Raw genomic sequence first — 17,450 nt, 5'->3', positions numbered from 1 at the left:
CTGTGGCAGAACCAGGAAGGACAAACTCTCTTTATGCAGAGCACAGACTTGCATGGTTATTGGCTTTGTGCGGTATCATACCGGATCTGAGAGAACTTGTCCACTAACTGAAGAAATAACCAGTGGTGTAACGAGTAGAACCACTGGAATGTGGTACCGGGAAACCAGTGCTGCATCCATGAGATTCCCCGCAGAGCCAGAATCCAAGAAGGCTGAGACCTGGGTCTGGTTACCGGTACCAACGCTGAGAAGCACCGGAATCAACAGGCGTGGAGAAACACTGCTTACACCTAGGGACGCTTCTCCCAAGAACCCTAGGTGTTGGCGTTTCCTGGACGTTGGGGTCGGAGAGGACAATATTTAAGGAACTGCTCAGGACTAGCACAATAGAGGCAGAGATTTCCCTGGCGTCTTCTGATTCGCTCCTGGGGTGACAGTTTGGCTCTATCCACCTCCATAGACTCCTCTGCAGGTGGTGCGACTGGAGTCTGGAACGGTCTCTGGAATGCTGGAGCTAAGCGAGGAAAGTATCGTGGACGGACTTGAGGTTGTTTGTGACGTGCTTCTTCGGCGTGCTCCCTGAATCGTTCATCTATCCTGGTGGCCAAGGAGATGAGACCACTCAGAGTATACGGCAGATCACAAGCGGCCAGAGCGTCCTTGATCTGAGGGGAGAGACCCTTCTTGAAAGCTGCAGACAGAGCCGCATCATTCCAAAGCCAAGGTGCGGAATTGGATTGCGTAATCTTCTACGGAGGAATTCCCCTGGCGTAAATTCAATAGTGCAGTCTCAGCTGAGGAGGCCCGAGCCGGTTCCTCAAACACAGACCGTATCTCTGTTAGAAAGACTGCAAGAGAAGCCGTAATCGGATTGTTTTTGTCCCAAAGGGGAGTAGCCCAAGCCAGGGCTTTCCCAGAGAAAAGACTGATTATGAAGGCCACCTTAGATCGCTCGGTGATGAACTGGGACGGCTTAAAATCTATGTGCAGGTAGCTCCTGCATATCTTGAGGTCGCCATCGTACTTGCTGGGCATGGACAGCCGCAGTCTTGGTTCAGCAGCGGGAAGACAAGCTGGAGCAATAAGAGCCGCAGGGACAGCCTCAGTAAGCTGTTGCTGTTGCTGGTTGGCTAGTAGTTGTTGCAGCATGGTGGTGATTTGCTCCAAGTAATCACGCTGTGCGGCAATCTGTCGAGATTGGTGTATCACGATGGTAGCGAGATCAGGCTTACTGGGAGGCGGAACCTCATGGCCGGATCTTACTGTTAGACTTGAGGGTTTCTGGATCCTCTGGACCACTGCAGACGATGACTCAAGCCACTAGCTGGGACCGGAGTCTAAGTGGTACCCGGTCTTCATCAGAGCCTACCGCAAGGCGGGCTAGATAAGCTGCGGCGTGGTACCACCAGGTCATTCCTCAGGCGTGACTTGTCTGCAGTGGCGGCCAAGGTTGAGGTACAGGAACGGCAGTCAATCTCGAGGTCAGGTCCAGGCACAAGGTCAGGGCAGGTGGCAGAGATGCAACGTCAGAGTCCAATCCGGGGTCGACAACAGGAAGTCCAAGCAGAAGGGTATGGGAGCACAACACTCAGGACAGCAGCACGGAGGAACACTGGTACACGGAAACACGGAGGAGCTCAGGTAACACAGGAACAAGGAGGGACACAGGAACGCAGGAGACACAGTAATGCAGGAGACACAGGAATGCAGGTAAATCACAGTAGAGCTTTCTCTCAGGCTGTTAGGCACAAAGATCTGGCAAGGCAGTAATGAGGATGTTGGATTTTTAAAGGGGAAGTGATCAGCCAGTGCACCAATTAGCGGTGCGCTAGCCCTTTAAATTTCCTGAAGGTACCGCGCACGCGCCCTAGGAGACGCGGACGGAACTCATCTGAAAGTCAGGAACGGGGAGAGGTGAGCTGCGCTGGTGCTGTGCCTGCGAGCCCCGGGGAGCACTGGTGAGCCCGCGACCCGAGATATGGGTCGCGGGACCACCCGTGACAATACTTCTTTATTGATTTCTGTCCTAGTAGGGAGTCTTAATTCAAAATATCCAAAAACAAAATCAGTATGAGTGTCTTCATTTCCTTAACCCCTTCAAGGAAATTTCAAAGTTCCCCCTGATGAAAAAGTATGTTATCCCTTTAATCATCCAAAAATGTGTATCTTCAATTTTCTTAAATTTCTTTAACTGTTCATAATCACAAAGTGATGTAAATAATGTGACCCCATGTATACCCAAAAAATACTAAATTGAAGATTTTTTTAAAAAAAGTTGCATAGTCACATAGACACTCTAGTCTCCTTCTGGTGTATGTGCTGGGACTTTTACAAGGTAGCTAAAAGAGAGTCGTGGTTTTCCTTATCCCATCCTGGAAAATTATGCATATTTTCCCAGAATCCCCTTAGTGGAGCATCCATGGCTATAAGACTCCATGCGCTTACACGGCGGCCTTAATTGGCATCAAAGCGGCTGTGCAGTAGCAAAAGTAACTTCTACTATGTTCAACAACCTCCTTAGAACACAAGTCAGCTATATAGTCAACAATATTAGTGATCTCAGAATACATCAATATTAACTTAATCAAACCCTCGGTGACATAGAATATTTCTTGTATGACTTTGCCTTCCTTAAAACTTTCCTACTGTTGTCACTATATAAGAAAAGTGACAAGTCAAACTTAGTAAAATTAATCATACACAGTAAGTACGTAAAGTATTCAGACCCCTTAAAATTTTTTCATTGCAGCCAATTGGTGATATCAAAAAAGTAATTTTTTCTCATTAATGCATACTCTGCTCCCCATATTGATAGAAAAAATTAAATGTAGATATTTTTGTTAATTTATTGAACAAGACAAACTGAAATATCACATGGTCATAAGTATGTGGAGTAGAAGCATATTTTGAGCTAGTAAAGCCATGAGTCTTCTGGGGAATGATACGAGTTTTTCACACCTGGATTTGGGGATCCTCTGCTATTCTTTCTTGTAGATTATCTCCAGTTCCTTCAGGTTGGATGGTGAACAATGGTGGAAGCCATGTTCAAGTCTCTCCAGAGATGACCAGTTGGGTTTAGGTCAGGGCTCTGTCTGAGCCAATCAAGAATGATCACAGGGTTGTTCTGAAGCCACTGCTTATTTTGTTATTGTGTATTATGTTATTTTAGCTGTGTGCTTAGGGTCATTGACTTGTTGGAAAGTGAACCTTCAGCCCAGGCTGAGGTCCAAATCTCTCTGGAAGAGATTTCCATCCAGGAAATCTCTGTACTTGGCCACATTGATCTTTCCTTCAATAGCAACTAGTCTCCCTATCCCTGCAGATGAAAAACACCCCCATTACATGATGCTGCCACCATTATTGAATTTGATAGATGATGAGCAGTGCATGGTTCAGACTGTGGTGGCATTGGGGAGCACCTTCAGTGACCGACTGCTTCACCCCAAAAGTGAAAGGGAGCGTTATCGTAAGTCATTCCTCCCCGCTGCCATCAGGCTGTTCAACAAACAAGGGCCAAACAGAAGTAACCTGCGCCCTCCACCTAACCAGTCCCTGCAAGTCCCATCCACATACTAAACATCAAACTGCCGATCATTGCTTGTCTCTTTTTTTGTCTTTTTATCCCCCTTTTCTTTTTGTTCATTTATCCCTAATATTATTGTTGTCATAGTTTGTACATCACTCTCTGTACCCTCTCTGCTGCTGTAACGCTGCGAATTTCCCCACTGTGGGACTAATAAAGGATTATCTTATCTTATCTTTCTCTACCCATACCACATAGAATTACCACCAAAAAGATCAATCGATCTTCATCTTATCAAACCAGAGAATCTTATTTCTAATAGTCAGGGAGTCCTTCCTGTCTTTTTATGCAAACTGTATGCGACTTTCATATGTATTACACTGAGAAGAGGCTTCCATCAGCAAACTCTGTCTTAAAGCCACAACTGGTAGAGGGCTTCAGTGGTAGTTGACTTTGTGGAACTTTTACTGCTTTTCTGGAACTCAGCCTCAGTGATCTTGGGGTTCTTCCTTACTGCTCTAATGAAGGCTGTTTTCCCATGATTGTTATTTTGGCTGGACGCACAGGTTGAGAAAGTGTGGTAGTCCCAAACTTCTTCCATTTAAGGATTCTGGAGGCCACGGTGATCTTAGGAACACTGAGTGCTGCAGAAATTCTTTAGTAAAATTGGCCAGATATGTGCCTTGCCACAATTCTGTCTCTGAGCTGCCTGGGCAGTTCCTTAGACCACATGATTCTCATGTGCTCTGCCATGCACTGGGAGATGTGAGGTCTTATATAGACAGGCGTTTGCCTTTCCTAAGCAGGTGCAATATGTTTAAACACAGCTGGACTCCAATGAAGGAGTAAAACCATCTCAAGGAGGATCAGAAGGAAATAGACAGAATGTGAGTTAAATACGAGTGCCACAGCAAAAGGTCTGAATACTTATGACCATGTGATGTTTCAGTTTTTGTTGTTTAATAAATCAACAAAAAATACACATTTCTGTATTATTTGTTCAAAATGGGGTGCAGAGTGTACATGAATGAGCAAACAAATGTGACTAATTAGTTGTAAGGAACCAAAGAGTAAAACATTTAAAGGACTAATACTACTGTACCCACTGTAAACTGGATAGCTGTAAAATGAAAATTATTCTGTTGTAAATTTCTTTGAGAACAAAAGCCATACCTGACATCTGACATCACAACATAAGTGATGGCCCTGATAACCATTTTTTCATCTTACCAAACATGATTGCTAGTGAGCACCATTGCCAGTGTATTGGTTATACGGGCAAACCACTCTCTGATCTCCACACCACACTCGGAGCTATGCTCTTCTTGAGGCAATGATTCACATGCCAGCAGCCTCTCTGGGCAGGAGTTATTTCACAAGTGCCAGTAGAGTGAGAGCTAGCCGAACTGGATGCAGGGATGGCGCCCAAGCTTGCCATTGATACTCCACTGTGTCTTAATTTCGGACCTGTCATTGATTCTTCTTGCTCAGTTGAATTCTCTTGGCTGCTGCTATCACTTACTACTTTTGGTTACCCTGACTTTTTCCTATATCCTGAAGATTCTTCCGCTTGCCACCATCATGTATCTTGCAATGTGCAATTACCAGTGTAGGGACGGCAGCCCACTTCCCACCCATAACTTAGTGCAGGTCTGGGAAATAGGCAGGCACAGAGGTTTTGGGAGGCACAGGGATCACCCTTTTTCACCCCTGTCATGACAGAACTCTTCTATATACTGTAAGTCATTGGCACACAGTTATTAAAGCGTTTACTGAAAAGAAAGTGCAAACTCCTTGAGCAGTTGTGCTGCATAGTCGGACCATGCGCCACATTTATTATAGCAGCTTGACTGAATTGGGTTGCAGACTCTGTGTTATAGGTACACCAAAAAAAAATCTGGTGTACACTTCACAATCAGTGCAGGGTGTGCCAGAATTCATTAATCCGGTGCACTCTGCACACTTGACTAATTGTAATAAATGTGGCCCATTATTATTTGTTATTTTTCTTCTAGGCTGTGTTGTGAGTGCTCTTAGTTGTCACTTCTAAATTATTCACTGCAGAAAAATGTGATAAATATATATACAAGTTATCTCAATTTTATTTTAATGTGACAAATATTGTGAAAAAAAAACTTTATTGGCACAACTGGAAAACAGTACAATAAATATTCAGAATCTTCTCTTCCTTAATAACATTACAAGGGCTTCTTTAACTTCCTTATTGCGTAAACTATAAATAAACGGGTTGACAAGTGGGGTAAAAACGGCATAGAATAAAGCCATCACTTTGTTGAGTGATCCTTGACTAGCAGTCGGCTTAATGTACATGGCAAACATTGTAGAATAGAAAGTTGTTACCACTATGAGGTGTGAGGCACAGGTAGAAGCTGCTTTCTGCTTTCCTGTAGCAGATGGGATTCTCAGAATTGTCTTAAGGATATATCCATAGGACATCATAGTAAGAAGAACTGAGCTGAGTATAACTGATGATGCACAGATTATTACAGTCAGCTCTTTGAAGTAAGGGTCAGAGCAAGACAATTTTAGTAAAGGTGCAGATTCACAGAAGAAATGGTTAATAACATTGGCATCACAGAAATGTAACTGTGATATTTTGATAATTGGGAATTAAGTAGTCAGAAAGCCAAGGATCCAGGAAATAGCTGCTAGAGTAAAACAAAACCTATGACTCATAAGAGTTGTGTAACGTAGAGGGTAACACACTGCCAAAAATCGATCAAAGGACATTACTGCAAGTAGTATGGTTTCTGTGGCACCAAGGAAAGTGAAGAAGAAAAGCTGAGTCATGCAGCCAGAAAAGGAAATACTCTTTTTTTTCCTTGGGATGTCCACCATAATTTTAGGCACTGTTACAGAAATGTACCCTAATTCCAAGAACGACAAATTTCCAAGTAAGAAATACATAGGTTTGTGAAGTAGTCGAGAAAATCGAATTATTATTATAAGGAATGTATTTATAGTGAGAGTAGTAACATAAATAACCAGGAAAAACACAAACAACATTTTCTGATAATTTTGAATATTGGAAAATCCCAGAATAATAAATTCCTTCACATTAGTCTGGTTTGCCATTGTTTCATAAAATACAGTTTTCATACATTCAAACCATACAAAGTTGGTTAATGATTTAGAAGGTAGACAAATCATCAAGTACTAAGCAGTACTGGCTTCATGTACTTAGAATATCTTAATAAATCAATTGGTAGTCTATGCTATAAGTTAAACACACATACAGATATATTTATATAAGTTTAATCTACCATGAAAATTAAGCATGGGCAAACAAGGGGAACTTACTCATAGAACCAGGCAATGTGACTGTGGTAATCTTCTTATATTAGTTATCGATGGCTTCCTTCCTTCTAAAATGGGGTTGCTACCAGAGCTCCTCCATGCTGCAGATTTACAGATTTAGATTTAGGCTAATTAGCATAATTTTAAAAGTTGGCTTTAGAAGAAAGGCCATGTATCTTAAGTATAAGATTACTACAGTTACAGTGCCTGGATCTGTGAATTAGGGTTTATTGTATATCCATGCTTGATTGTCAAATCTGTAAATAACATAAAATACAATATTACATTTATGCATTGATGACTGTAAAAAATGACAAGAACAGAGGCAAAATAAAAATGATTGACCTCCGTGGTCAGATCTATGACAACTATGACATTCAGCAGTGACATCACTGTGCCTTCCCAGACGTCAATGATTGACCTCAGAACTTCTGTTACCTCTGTTACGGCCAGGAATAGATGCCTTCCCTAAAGAGATAGAGTGCGTGTCACACTATAGAAATATGGAACCAGAGAACGGTGAATGTATCTATACCCCTTCCACCAGCTTCAGGAAAATCCATTCCACTAGATCTGTCTCATAATACATTTGCACCTTGGTGTGTATTGCAATAACTCTCAAGTTACATTTGTCTATAGGGCTTTAGGGCTTGAAGCATTTTAGAGATTTATTGTATTTATTTCCAAGAGTGGTTTTCATGCCATGCAGAAGTATATTACAGTTGAACTATCTGTATAGATAAACCTGTGGTTTTGATTTAAGCAAGAAATTAATTTTGTATTCTAAAATGAAATATGAAATCCAAAGGCTCAACTACACTGAGGTTCCTAACTCACAATTAGCTAGATCAGTCCATTCTCTGGAGTTGGCTAACAGATTTTGAATTTACAGGCGGTCCCCTACTTTACAAACAGCCCTCTGGATGTTGGTAATTTACTGTATTTTAGATTTATTTCGATTTATTTTGAGATTTATTGTTAATCCTGGTTCTTATGACAATCCAAAAGTTTCAAAATCCAATTGTCACAGAGACCAAAACATTTTTTGGCTGGGGTTACAATTTTAAAATATGCAGTTCCGACTTACATACAAATTCAACTTAAGAACAAACCTGCAGAACTTATCTTAATAATAATAATAATTCTTTATTTATATAGCGCACACAGATTACGCAGCGCTGCACAAAGCATGTCAAATTGGTCCCTGTCCCCTATGGGGCTCACAACCTAAACAACCTAACAGTATGTTTTGGAGTGTGGGAGGAAACCGGAGTACCCGGAGGAAACCCACGCAAACACGGAGAGAACATACAAACTCTTTGCAGATGTTGACCTGAGTGGGATTCGAACCCAGGACCCCAGTGCTGCAAGGCAGAAGTGCTACTCACTCAGCCACCGTGCCGCCCTATCTTGTACATAACCCAGGGACTGCCTGTAAATAGAGTACCAATTTTTCAGGAACGATTGAAAAGTGAACACATGGACCGAATGCAAAATAATTAGAAAAAAAATCACAGCAAATTACTACTGTTGTATAGTAAACCAATAATTAATGATGGGGCATGTAACAGTGTGGTGTCCCCAGTAGCACAACCAGCACAACCAATTTAGCCACATAAACACAAAGAGCTCTAGTGGACACAAAATAATGGAAACAACAGAAAAATGGATGAAGTTCACCTGGGGTTATTCAGTTAGATGGAATGAGATGATATAGTGTAAGACAGCTAACAGGGAAATTGTTATTAGATGCATCCTCCAATAAAGCTGACATTAATCCTGCTTTATTAAATTAAAAATAACCCCCTAATTGTAGAAAAACTAGTTTTATGCTTCAAGAAATATGTATCTATAATTATGAAACATTTGTACAAAAAAAAAATCTTCCACAGATGTGGATTTGCAATATTTGGATTTGACCTGGGGCTGAGTTCCACAGCTCAAATCTGCAGCAATAAGGATTTTATGTGTAAATCTTATCCACTATGATGCAAGTTTACATCTCTGCAGGTTACACACTGGCAAATTCAATCTAGCCCTAAAGATTCAAACTGTTTTAATTATTCACCTTTATATCAATGATAATTCAGAGTTTGTGTATTGGGTGTTTCCATCCAACAACAATATAAATAGAAAATGTTCATATGCTATATAAAATATGTATTCTGTACATATTAAATATGACTGAATACATGGCTAACATTATATTCCTATTTAGAGCCCTTTATATGCATAGGTGCTCATGTAAACAATGATAAAGAAATATTTGAAGCATATTTGAAGCTAAAAATTAAAATTAAGTTGCTGCCTAATTTACAATTAATTATTACCTTTATGTGCTATAAGAATGACTTCAGATCAATCAGTATTAGTGACTAATTTTCCTTATACACATTTCTGCCTGTAAAACAGCAAATACTCACAGTTTATATATTAGTTCCTGAAGAATAAAGACATGCTTCTGTGTAATAAAGCTGATCAAAAAGAATTCCGTTGTGAATCTAGTCCATTACACACTGGTGCTATTCCTATGCTCAATTTATGGTCTCTCTCACCTACTGATTCTCTGAGGTGCAAACACATAGAATAGAGTTTATTGGCTGAGAAAGTTTCCATTCTAACGGGACTATTCTAGTTCTTCCTAGGCAAAGTTGTGATACTGTATGAAAATAAGTTTTTACAGTAATTTCAAAGTTAAAGGAAACCTACCACTTGAAGTGGCAGGTTTCAGAAGAAAATACCGAGCACCAGCTCAGGGTGAGCTGGTGCCGGAGCTTATTTTTGTTAGTGTTGTAAACCGCGGTATCGCGGTTTAAAACACTTTTTGAAACTTTATAGCCGGCACAGGGAGGTACGTGCTCGGCGCTTTAAAACACTAACAAAAATAAGCTCCGGCACCAGCTCACCCTGAGCTGGTGCTCGGTATTTCCATCTGAAACCTGCCACTTCAAGTGGTAGGTTGCCTTTAAGAGATTATTTAAAAAAACAAGGCACTGTTTTGTTAACTATATCCTGTAACATAAATTCTGGTAAAGGTAATGTGCAGTTGGTGACTGTTGGATGACCAGCTGCTTTGACTGATATGGACAGTTGAAAGCACCAATTGGGGGTGGTAGAGGTGGGTGTTTGCTGCTATATGCAGCAAACTCCACATCTGTATGATGAGAGCTCACCCCGTGATCCCTCTTCATACATCATTAACAGCTCTATACTGTAATACTATGACATGGAGCGTTAATTGGTACTGTGTGTATCCATCCAATGTATTATGCATTCTGCATTCATGTACTTTGCTCTACATGTATGTCCTTGTGACCATATAATGTTTCACCGTGTGTCCTATTTTTGTCCTAGTCACACTAAGTGTTTTGTAATGATTTTAACTGGATTTCAATAAAGATTATGCTTTTATCTCTATAATATGGCAGTGTGTATATTTTTATGGTGTATGTACTAGGCACTTATATTTGTGTTTTGTAAGTTTTGCAATATAGGAATTATTCAATAAAAAAGTGCCAGCAGAAGTATAGCCATCAGGAGCCAGAGATGTGACTGACCAAGGGGCTATATAAATGAAACTGCACAAAACAGCACAAAATACGATGTACCTCTAAAGATCACGTGCTAAAGATCACGCAGGAGAAACCCATGTTAAAGGTTCCACAGCAGTGCTAAGCATAAAGCTTCTGCTTGGTAGAAAGGACTACCCAGCAGGAATGCTTAAACATCAACTTGACACTAGAAATAAAAAAAGCCAGCCAAGTGAAGGAAACTCCAAATTAGTTTGATGGATTTATAGGCCACATCAGCTCTGAAGTTAATATCTGTCCATTAGACCACTTTGAAACATAGTGGCATACATATGTTCCATCATGGAATGGAAAAGGGAGAAGGAGTAAAGTAGAGTTTCATGTGGTAGAGAAAGTGCTGTCTGGGTGCCTATGTCATGGCCTGTCCCAGTCAACGGGAGAATCTTCTTGTTGATTTGCACTTTTAGATGCAAAAAAGAAGACCCTGGACTAAAGTACCCTCGGCATAGGCCTCCACAAGCAGTAGTAGTTTGCAATAGTTTAATTCTACCATCTTCTTCCAGAAACTCTCTGGAACAAGTGCAAGAATACATGACTCATCCGTAATACATTTCATAGTTCTTCTATAGGTTCTACAGGTTTGAAGTTGCTCCAATTGGAATCCAAGTGTATTTATGATACTAATTTGACGGGCTCCATTCGGGTTAAATTAGGAATTACTATACTAATTACTATATACTGGTTTTAAAAAAAAAGATAAATGTGGATAGTATAGACACACCTAAGCACATATTTGGGTCTTCATACTTCGCAGGTTTTAATTTTTGTTTTGTTTTACTAGAGCAATACTGGAATTGGCTTCCCTGAATGGAGAGATTAGGCCTGTTCTACATGAATATTCAAAAAGCCATCAGAATGGAAGCCCCACTGAGGAGAATATTAGAAGAATCAGGATCCCAGACAGGAGCTACGAGTGAGATCCTAAATATCTACCCATGCAGGAATTCTATTGATGAGTGTGTGAGATGAGTTTACCAGAATAATTTATGGATCCTAACTTGCCTTTAAGAAGTTATGGGACTTCTGTCCATAATGTGTCTGGCATTATTTTTGGACATGTATTGTTCACCTGCGGGTACCAATTTTTGTCAATTTTTTATTCACTTTTTTGCATCAGGAAACGGTTGAGGGGAGACCTGTCTGCAATGGTTTCTGGGCATGTGACCCTACTCTTATACAGCATAATCAGATGTCCCGCCTACAGAGGACCAGCTTGCCTCATTTTCCCGCATACAAACCTGAAGCGCAAACATCGGTGGTTTTGAGGGTCATTGGTGCCGAATCCACAGATTCGATATTGAATTTGGCAGTTCAGACATCCTCATAACTACTCATATTTCAAAATCTTCCTTTTATATCAGATAAAATATAAATGGCCATGAGTAAGAATGTACATTAAACACATTTTTTCCCTGTAACTGCACAATGTCGGTATGTGGGTATTATTATTATGCATTAAGGATATGAGTAACATTTCAAAATAAAGAGTTTTGATATCAATTAAAAATTCCGTTGACATCAATGTAAATTTTATGTCATCCGTTGTGTTCTGTTTAGTCAAGTATCCATTATCCATGCATTTTTTGGACTGAAAAAATTATGGAGGCTGCAGAACTTTTCCTCTGTTTAAAAAAAAGCAGTTAACAGATCCATGGCAAACTGACATAAAGGGGCACATTAACTTACCCGTCTCTGGCGTAATCCTCAACCGGAATGTACTCTGCCATGATTCACTACCACCTGATATCCTGCATGTATCGCTTCCCCGATCACGTCCGCCGGAGTTCACCATCTTCTTCCCGGTGTATGTAAGTGCTTGTTCTTGCGACACAATTTAAATGTTAAATCCTGCTCTTAGTCTGAATCAGTTGGATCGTCCAACAGCCCACTCCCAATTTTTGTTGCATGAAAGCCGGCACCGCTGCGCCCAACACAATCCCCTTCTAAATACCTGTCTCAGTGGCGCAAATCCCCAAAACGTTGAGTAGTAAATTAGCCCCAAAATGTACATTGATGTCAATGGGATTTTTAACTGATACATTTAAACCTTTATTCTTTACTTTTTTTTAACAGGGGTAAGGAATGGTAGTGTGAACTCAGAACTATCCAGAAAAAGGAGCTTTAAGTGAAAATGTTTTGTTTCCATATTTCTCCATTGTGTTGCATTTTCATCCTCTGATGCAATGTACACCGATAAGATGGAGGCTAAAAGGAGGTCTCTGTCTGACAGTACATGTCTAAGGAGATTTTCGAAACAAAACAATATGCATGTGCTTGTAACCTTACAGAACACATCAGTCACTTAAAAGCTCATGAGGTGCCACAATTGAATGCGGCATCTGAGGAGTTAACAGCTTAATTTAATTAATACTCCCACCAATCATGGCTTTTACTTGTTGGTAGCACTTGGCAGCACAATGGTCAATATTGATTATAATGCAGCTCCTGAGACCATTTCCATCAAATGATTTATGTTGGAACGTCTGGAGGAGAGCTAACACATCTCATAAACATACTAAAACATCCCATGGGCAAATTGTTTTGTGATGTGTATAGGACTTAAAAATGACAATAGGTCTTTTCACAAACTTTTCAAGATACTAGTATTTCTAGTGCTGGCATACTGGGACTAGGACCCTCCCTATCTTATATACTATTCCTGTTGGAGCCCCCTGTTTATCCTATTCTATATAATTACTATGGTATATACAGCACTACAAAGTCCGATATCCAAAAAAAATGCAATGAGACAGCACTCCAGTAAGTATAAAGGTGATCTTTATTCAGCTATGGCAAAATAAGGTGCAACGTTTCAGCTCATCCATAGAGCCATTATCATTGCCATGGGTGAATAAAGATCACCTTTATACTTACTGGAGTGCTGCATCATTGCATTTTTCTTGGATATCTGACCTTACAAACCGGTGGATCAGATTTGTTAGAGGCATGCACCCACCATTGGACTTGATCCATTATACTCGCTGTGCTGCTCCACAATCGGACTGTTTGGTACTACAAAGCCCAGTGCTCCCTTTCTATATTCTATGAAACTTTCTCTCTTACATAAAATACCCTGACTGCCCGTCAGAAACTCCTCAATTATAATTGTATAGCTGCAGTTACCCTGCTCCTGTGTAATATTAATCAGGTGCTTTGTCTTTTTACGCAGCCTTCAGCTATAATTTTCTTCCAGTCCTCAATGGCCCCAATATCTTACCTCAATGTGAAAAATGTCACACTTCACCAGAAGACTCTTCTCTGCTGTCTAAGAAATGGCAGACATTGGAGCACATTTACTAAGGGTCTGCACACCGCATTTTGGTCGGGTTTCCCGACTATTTCCGATTGGAACCGCATTTAACAGGGGTTTTTGGCGCACGCGATCGGATTTTTGGCACAGTTGCGCGACTTTCATGCGACACAAATTGGGGGGGGTGCCCGTCAGACAACCCAAATGATTCGGACTGAGCACTGGATTTATAATTCAAATTGTGTCGCAATAGAATGCACTCACATACACCAGGAAGAAGAAGGTGAACTCCAGCGGACCTCAGCGGGGAAGCGACACATGCAGGATATCGGGCGCACGATCTTAGTGAATCGTGGCAGAGTTCATCCTCGTTGGAGAACGCACCCATTGAGTGTTTGTTTGTTATCTGGCCGATCAGCCTAACATTTAGACAGGGTAATTATAGAGAATGAGTATCCCGAAGACCACTTGTGCCTAAAAAGTGTCCAACATTATTAGGACTTATTTGAGCCTAAAAAAACTCCTTAAATGAAGCCTATCACAAGTATTGAATATGAAGAACTGATAACAGTGCCATCTATGAGCCCTGGAGAGGTAGTAAACATATCATTGTGTATTATGTGTTGTTAGTATCTCTGCAATTTCCCCTCAACCTGACAATTTAACATAATAGTTAAATTGTTTGAGCTATTTCTATATTTGTTTGTGGTTGTCTCCAATCTCGCTGATTCACTTATATGACAATTATAAAGTAATCCTGTTATAATCTGACCTTTTATGTGTCCTGGGCAATTCCAGGTACTACAGCTAGTCTGCTGAAGATTTAAAAAAAAAAGACATGACATATTGAGCAAGCTTTATCACTTACATTTCATGTATTTAACCCATTATCTATTTAGGGTTTCTCAAGAAGTGCTTCTGCAATAAGATACTTAGACTTTACTCTGCCCTGATTTGTCTGTTTTTTGATGTGTACAATTTTCTATTTAATTTATGGTATAAATATGGCAATGAAGGTAAGAATCAGTGGTGTATTTTGAAGTAGTTGGGCCCCAGTGCAAAATGTCTGCCAGGCCCCCAATTATACTGTATTGTTTATGGTACTAGTCTTCTCATACAGGAAAGGTACACCATTTGGACCCCCTAGGCCTCTTGGCCCAGTTGTGACTGCACCCTTTGCACCCCCTCTAGTTCCACCACTGGTAAGAATGATCCCAGCACTCTGGTGTTACAACAAACTTTCTTTATTCTTAAATTCAGCAGTACAAACATAGAGACATCCAGATAGAGATGTTTCCACTCTCCTAAGCCATAAACAACAGTTATTTGCCAACTTGTAGGGACAATTTTCCTTTTCAAATGATCCTGCCTTTGCTGAGGAAGGTTGACATACAAGTGAAAAATAAAGTTAAGATTCTTTAAATATGGAAAAACTAGAGGGATTTTTTGCAACTGAAGAAGTGAAGGTAAATGATACTCTTTTAAACACAAAAAAACATAGATTCGGAAAAATGGCTGTTAGTTAAATGTGTCAAATATAGTAAAGTATGTAGTCAAATGAGAAAATGTATTAACATTCCTTATAGGGTTTTCCCACAAATCAAGTTGGGCCCTATCCACAGGTCGGCCTAATTTGGCCATTTCCATCAGCTCCATTGACATGTACTGTGTGTAGCAGAACAGTCATGCGGGCCGTCTACTTCATTACTCTCCCAGAGTGACGAGGGGTCCGACGGAGTTAATTGGGACCCCATCGGACGCCTAATTTTCATAATCTGTGCCTGACTTGATTTGTGGGAAAACCCCTTTAACATAGTAACCTGGTTATTGTTGTTTCCTTATGGGAAGTTTATATTTTTCTTTAGATTGTTTTACTACAATATAACATATCATACGTATTTGGAATTTTTATTTGAATCTAATATTGAACTGCATTAATAAGTAATAGTGTTGGACCTTTAAATAGTACTATATATGAGTTACAGCATCTGTCGAATAAATGTTATGAATCCTTCAGTATATGCTGTTTAACACAAAAGAGAGCAGGTGGCAGTAAATATTCTGGCTACTGACCTTTAACAGATCAGATTCCATAGCCAGATGTGTTCATGGCATCTGAGGGGTTTCTTTAATGTTCAGTAAAAGGAATGAAACCATTACCCGCAAAGATCTCAGTGGCAATTCTGTTTTGTGAGGCGCCAGGAGCCCAGGTCTGCTGATTACACTACTATTTATCTCTGACTATGACAGAACTGAATAATAGTAGTGATTTTATCATAGACTTCAATACAGTTTCATAGCAGTCTTTGGTAAAATCATGCAATAAATTACATGGTAATTGACACATTGGGGGTCATTTACTAAGGGCCCGATTTGCGTTTTCCCGTCGTGTTACCCGAATATTTCCGCTTTGTGCCGATTTCCCCTGAATTGCCCCGGGATTTTGGTGCAAGCGATCAGATATCGGGGGGCATGGGCGAACGAAAACCCGACGGATTCGGAAAAACCGCCGCATTTAAAAAAAAAATCTGTTGCGGAGCTTGAACTTACCTTTACTCAGCCCGGCTCGGTGAACTCCAGTGCGTTCTGATGCTTTTCAGCGCAGCAGCGCCACCTGGTGGACGGCGGAGGAACTACCTTAATGAATCCCGTCCGGACCCGAATCCAGCGCAAAGAACGCGCCGCTGGATCGCAAATGGACCGGGTAAGTAAATCTGCCCCATTGGGTCACATTTACTATGGGTCCGCACGGCGCATTTTTGTCGGGCCTCCCGACTATTTCCAATTTGTGCCGCATTTAAGTGTGGTTTTTGGCGCATGCGCTGACTTGCATGCGACACAAATCGTGCGGGCGTGGCCAACGGACAACCCAACTGATTAGGACTAAGCACGGGATTTACAATTGAAATTGTGTCGCAAGACAAGTGACTCACATGCACCGGGAAGAAGAAGATGAACTCCGGCGGACCTCAGCGGGGAAGTGACAGATGCAGGAAAATGGACACACGATCTTGAAGAATCCTGAAGAATCCTGAAGAATCGAGGACTTCATCCTCGTCGAAGAACGCACCTCGGCGATTGTGACAGGACCGGGTAAGTAAAGCTGCCCCATCATGTTTATGTTTAGATTTTTTTTATGTCTTGAAACTATGGAAAAATTAAACATATACTACAGTATTGTACCGTATATACTCGAATATAAGCCGACCCAAGTATAAGCCGTGGCCCCTAATTTTACCACTAAAACCTGGTAAAACCTATATTTTTTTTTACTTGAGTATAAGCCGTGTTTGGTTTTTCAGCACATTTTTTTGTGCTGAAAAACTAGTTTTATACTCGAGTATATATGGTAATTTGCTCTATTTTATTTATAAACCACATAACACAAATTTTAACAGTCACACATTTAAAAAGAACTTTAGAGGAGACACAGAACACAAGGACATACCTCTCCATTGTCTCAATGTTTTTTACTGGCCACAAAATAGACTATGAAAGACAGGTGTCTGTTGTCAAAATTTGGAAAATTCTTGAATATAGTTGTTTTTTGTAAAATATTTTAGTGATTATGATTAGTATACCTATGTTACAACTACTTTGACCTACAGGAATAAACCATCAAAACATAACTCTGTAGAATGGATCCTTTTTCTGAAGGCATATACTAGAAAGTTAGTGTCCCTTGTTTTCTTGGTTTAGAAGCACTGCACCTATGTGGTAGATTTCCTTTAAAGAAAAAAATCCATTAAAATGCATCATGATAAACCAG

General features: G+C 40.5%; 1 pseudogene; it reads right to left on the bottom strand.

Moving 5' to 3' along the window:
- Nucleotides 1–314: 314 nt before the first annotated feature.
- On the bottom strand, nucleotides 315–6,619 carry LOC140116371 (olfactory receptor 6B1-like; annotated as a pseudogene).
- Nucleotides 6,620–17,450: the final 10,831 nt, after the last annotated feature.

The sequence above is a fragment of the Engystomops pustulosus genome, chromosome 1 (assembly GCF_040894005.1).
Source record: "Engystomops pustulosus chromosome 1, aEngPut4.maternal, whole genome shotgun sequence".
Lineage (NCBI taxonomy): Eukaryota > Metazoa > Chordata > Amphibia > Anura > Leptodactylidae > Engystomops > Engystomops pustulosus.
Note: the sequence above shows the minus strand (reverse complement) of the source record. Positions and strands in the feature narration are given on the sequence as shown.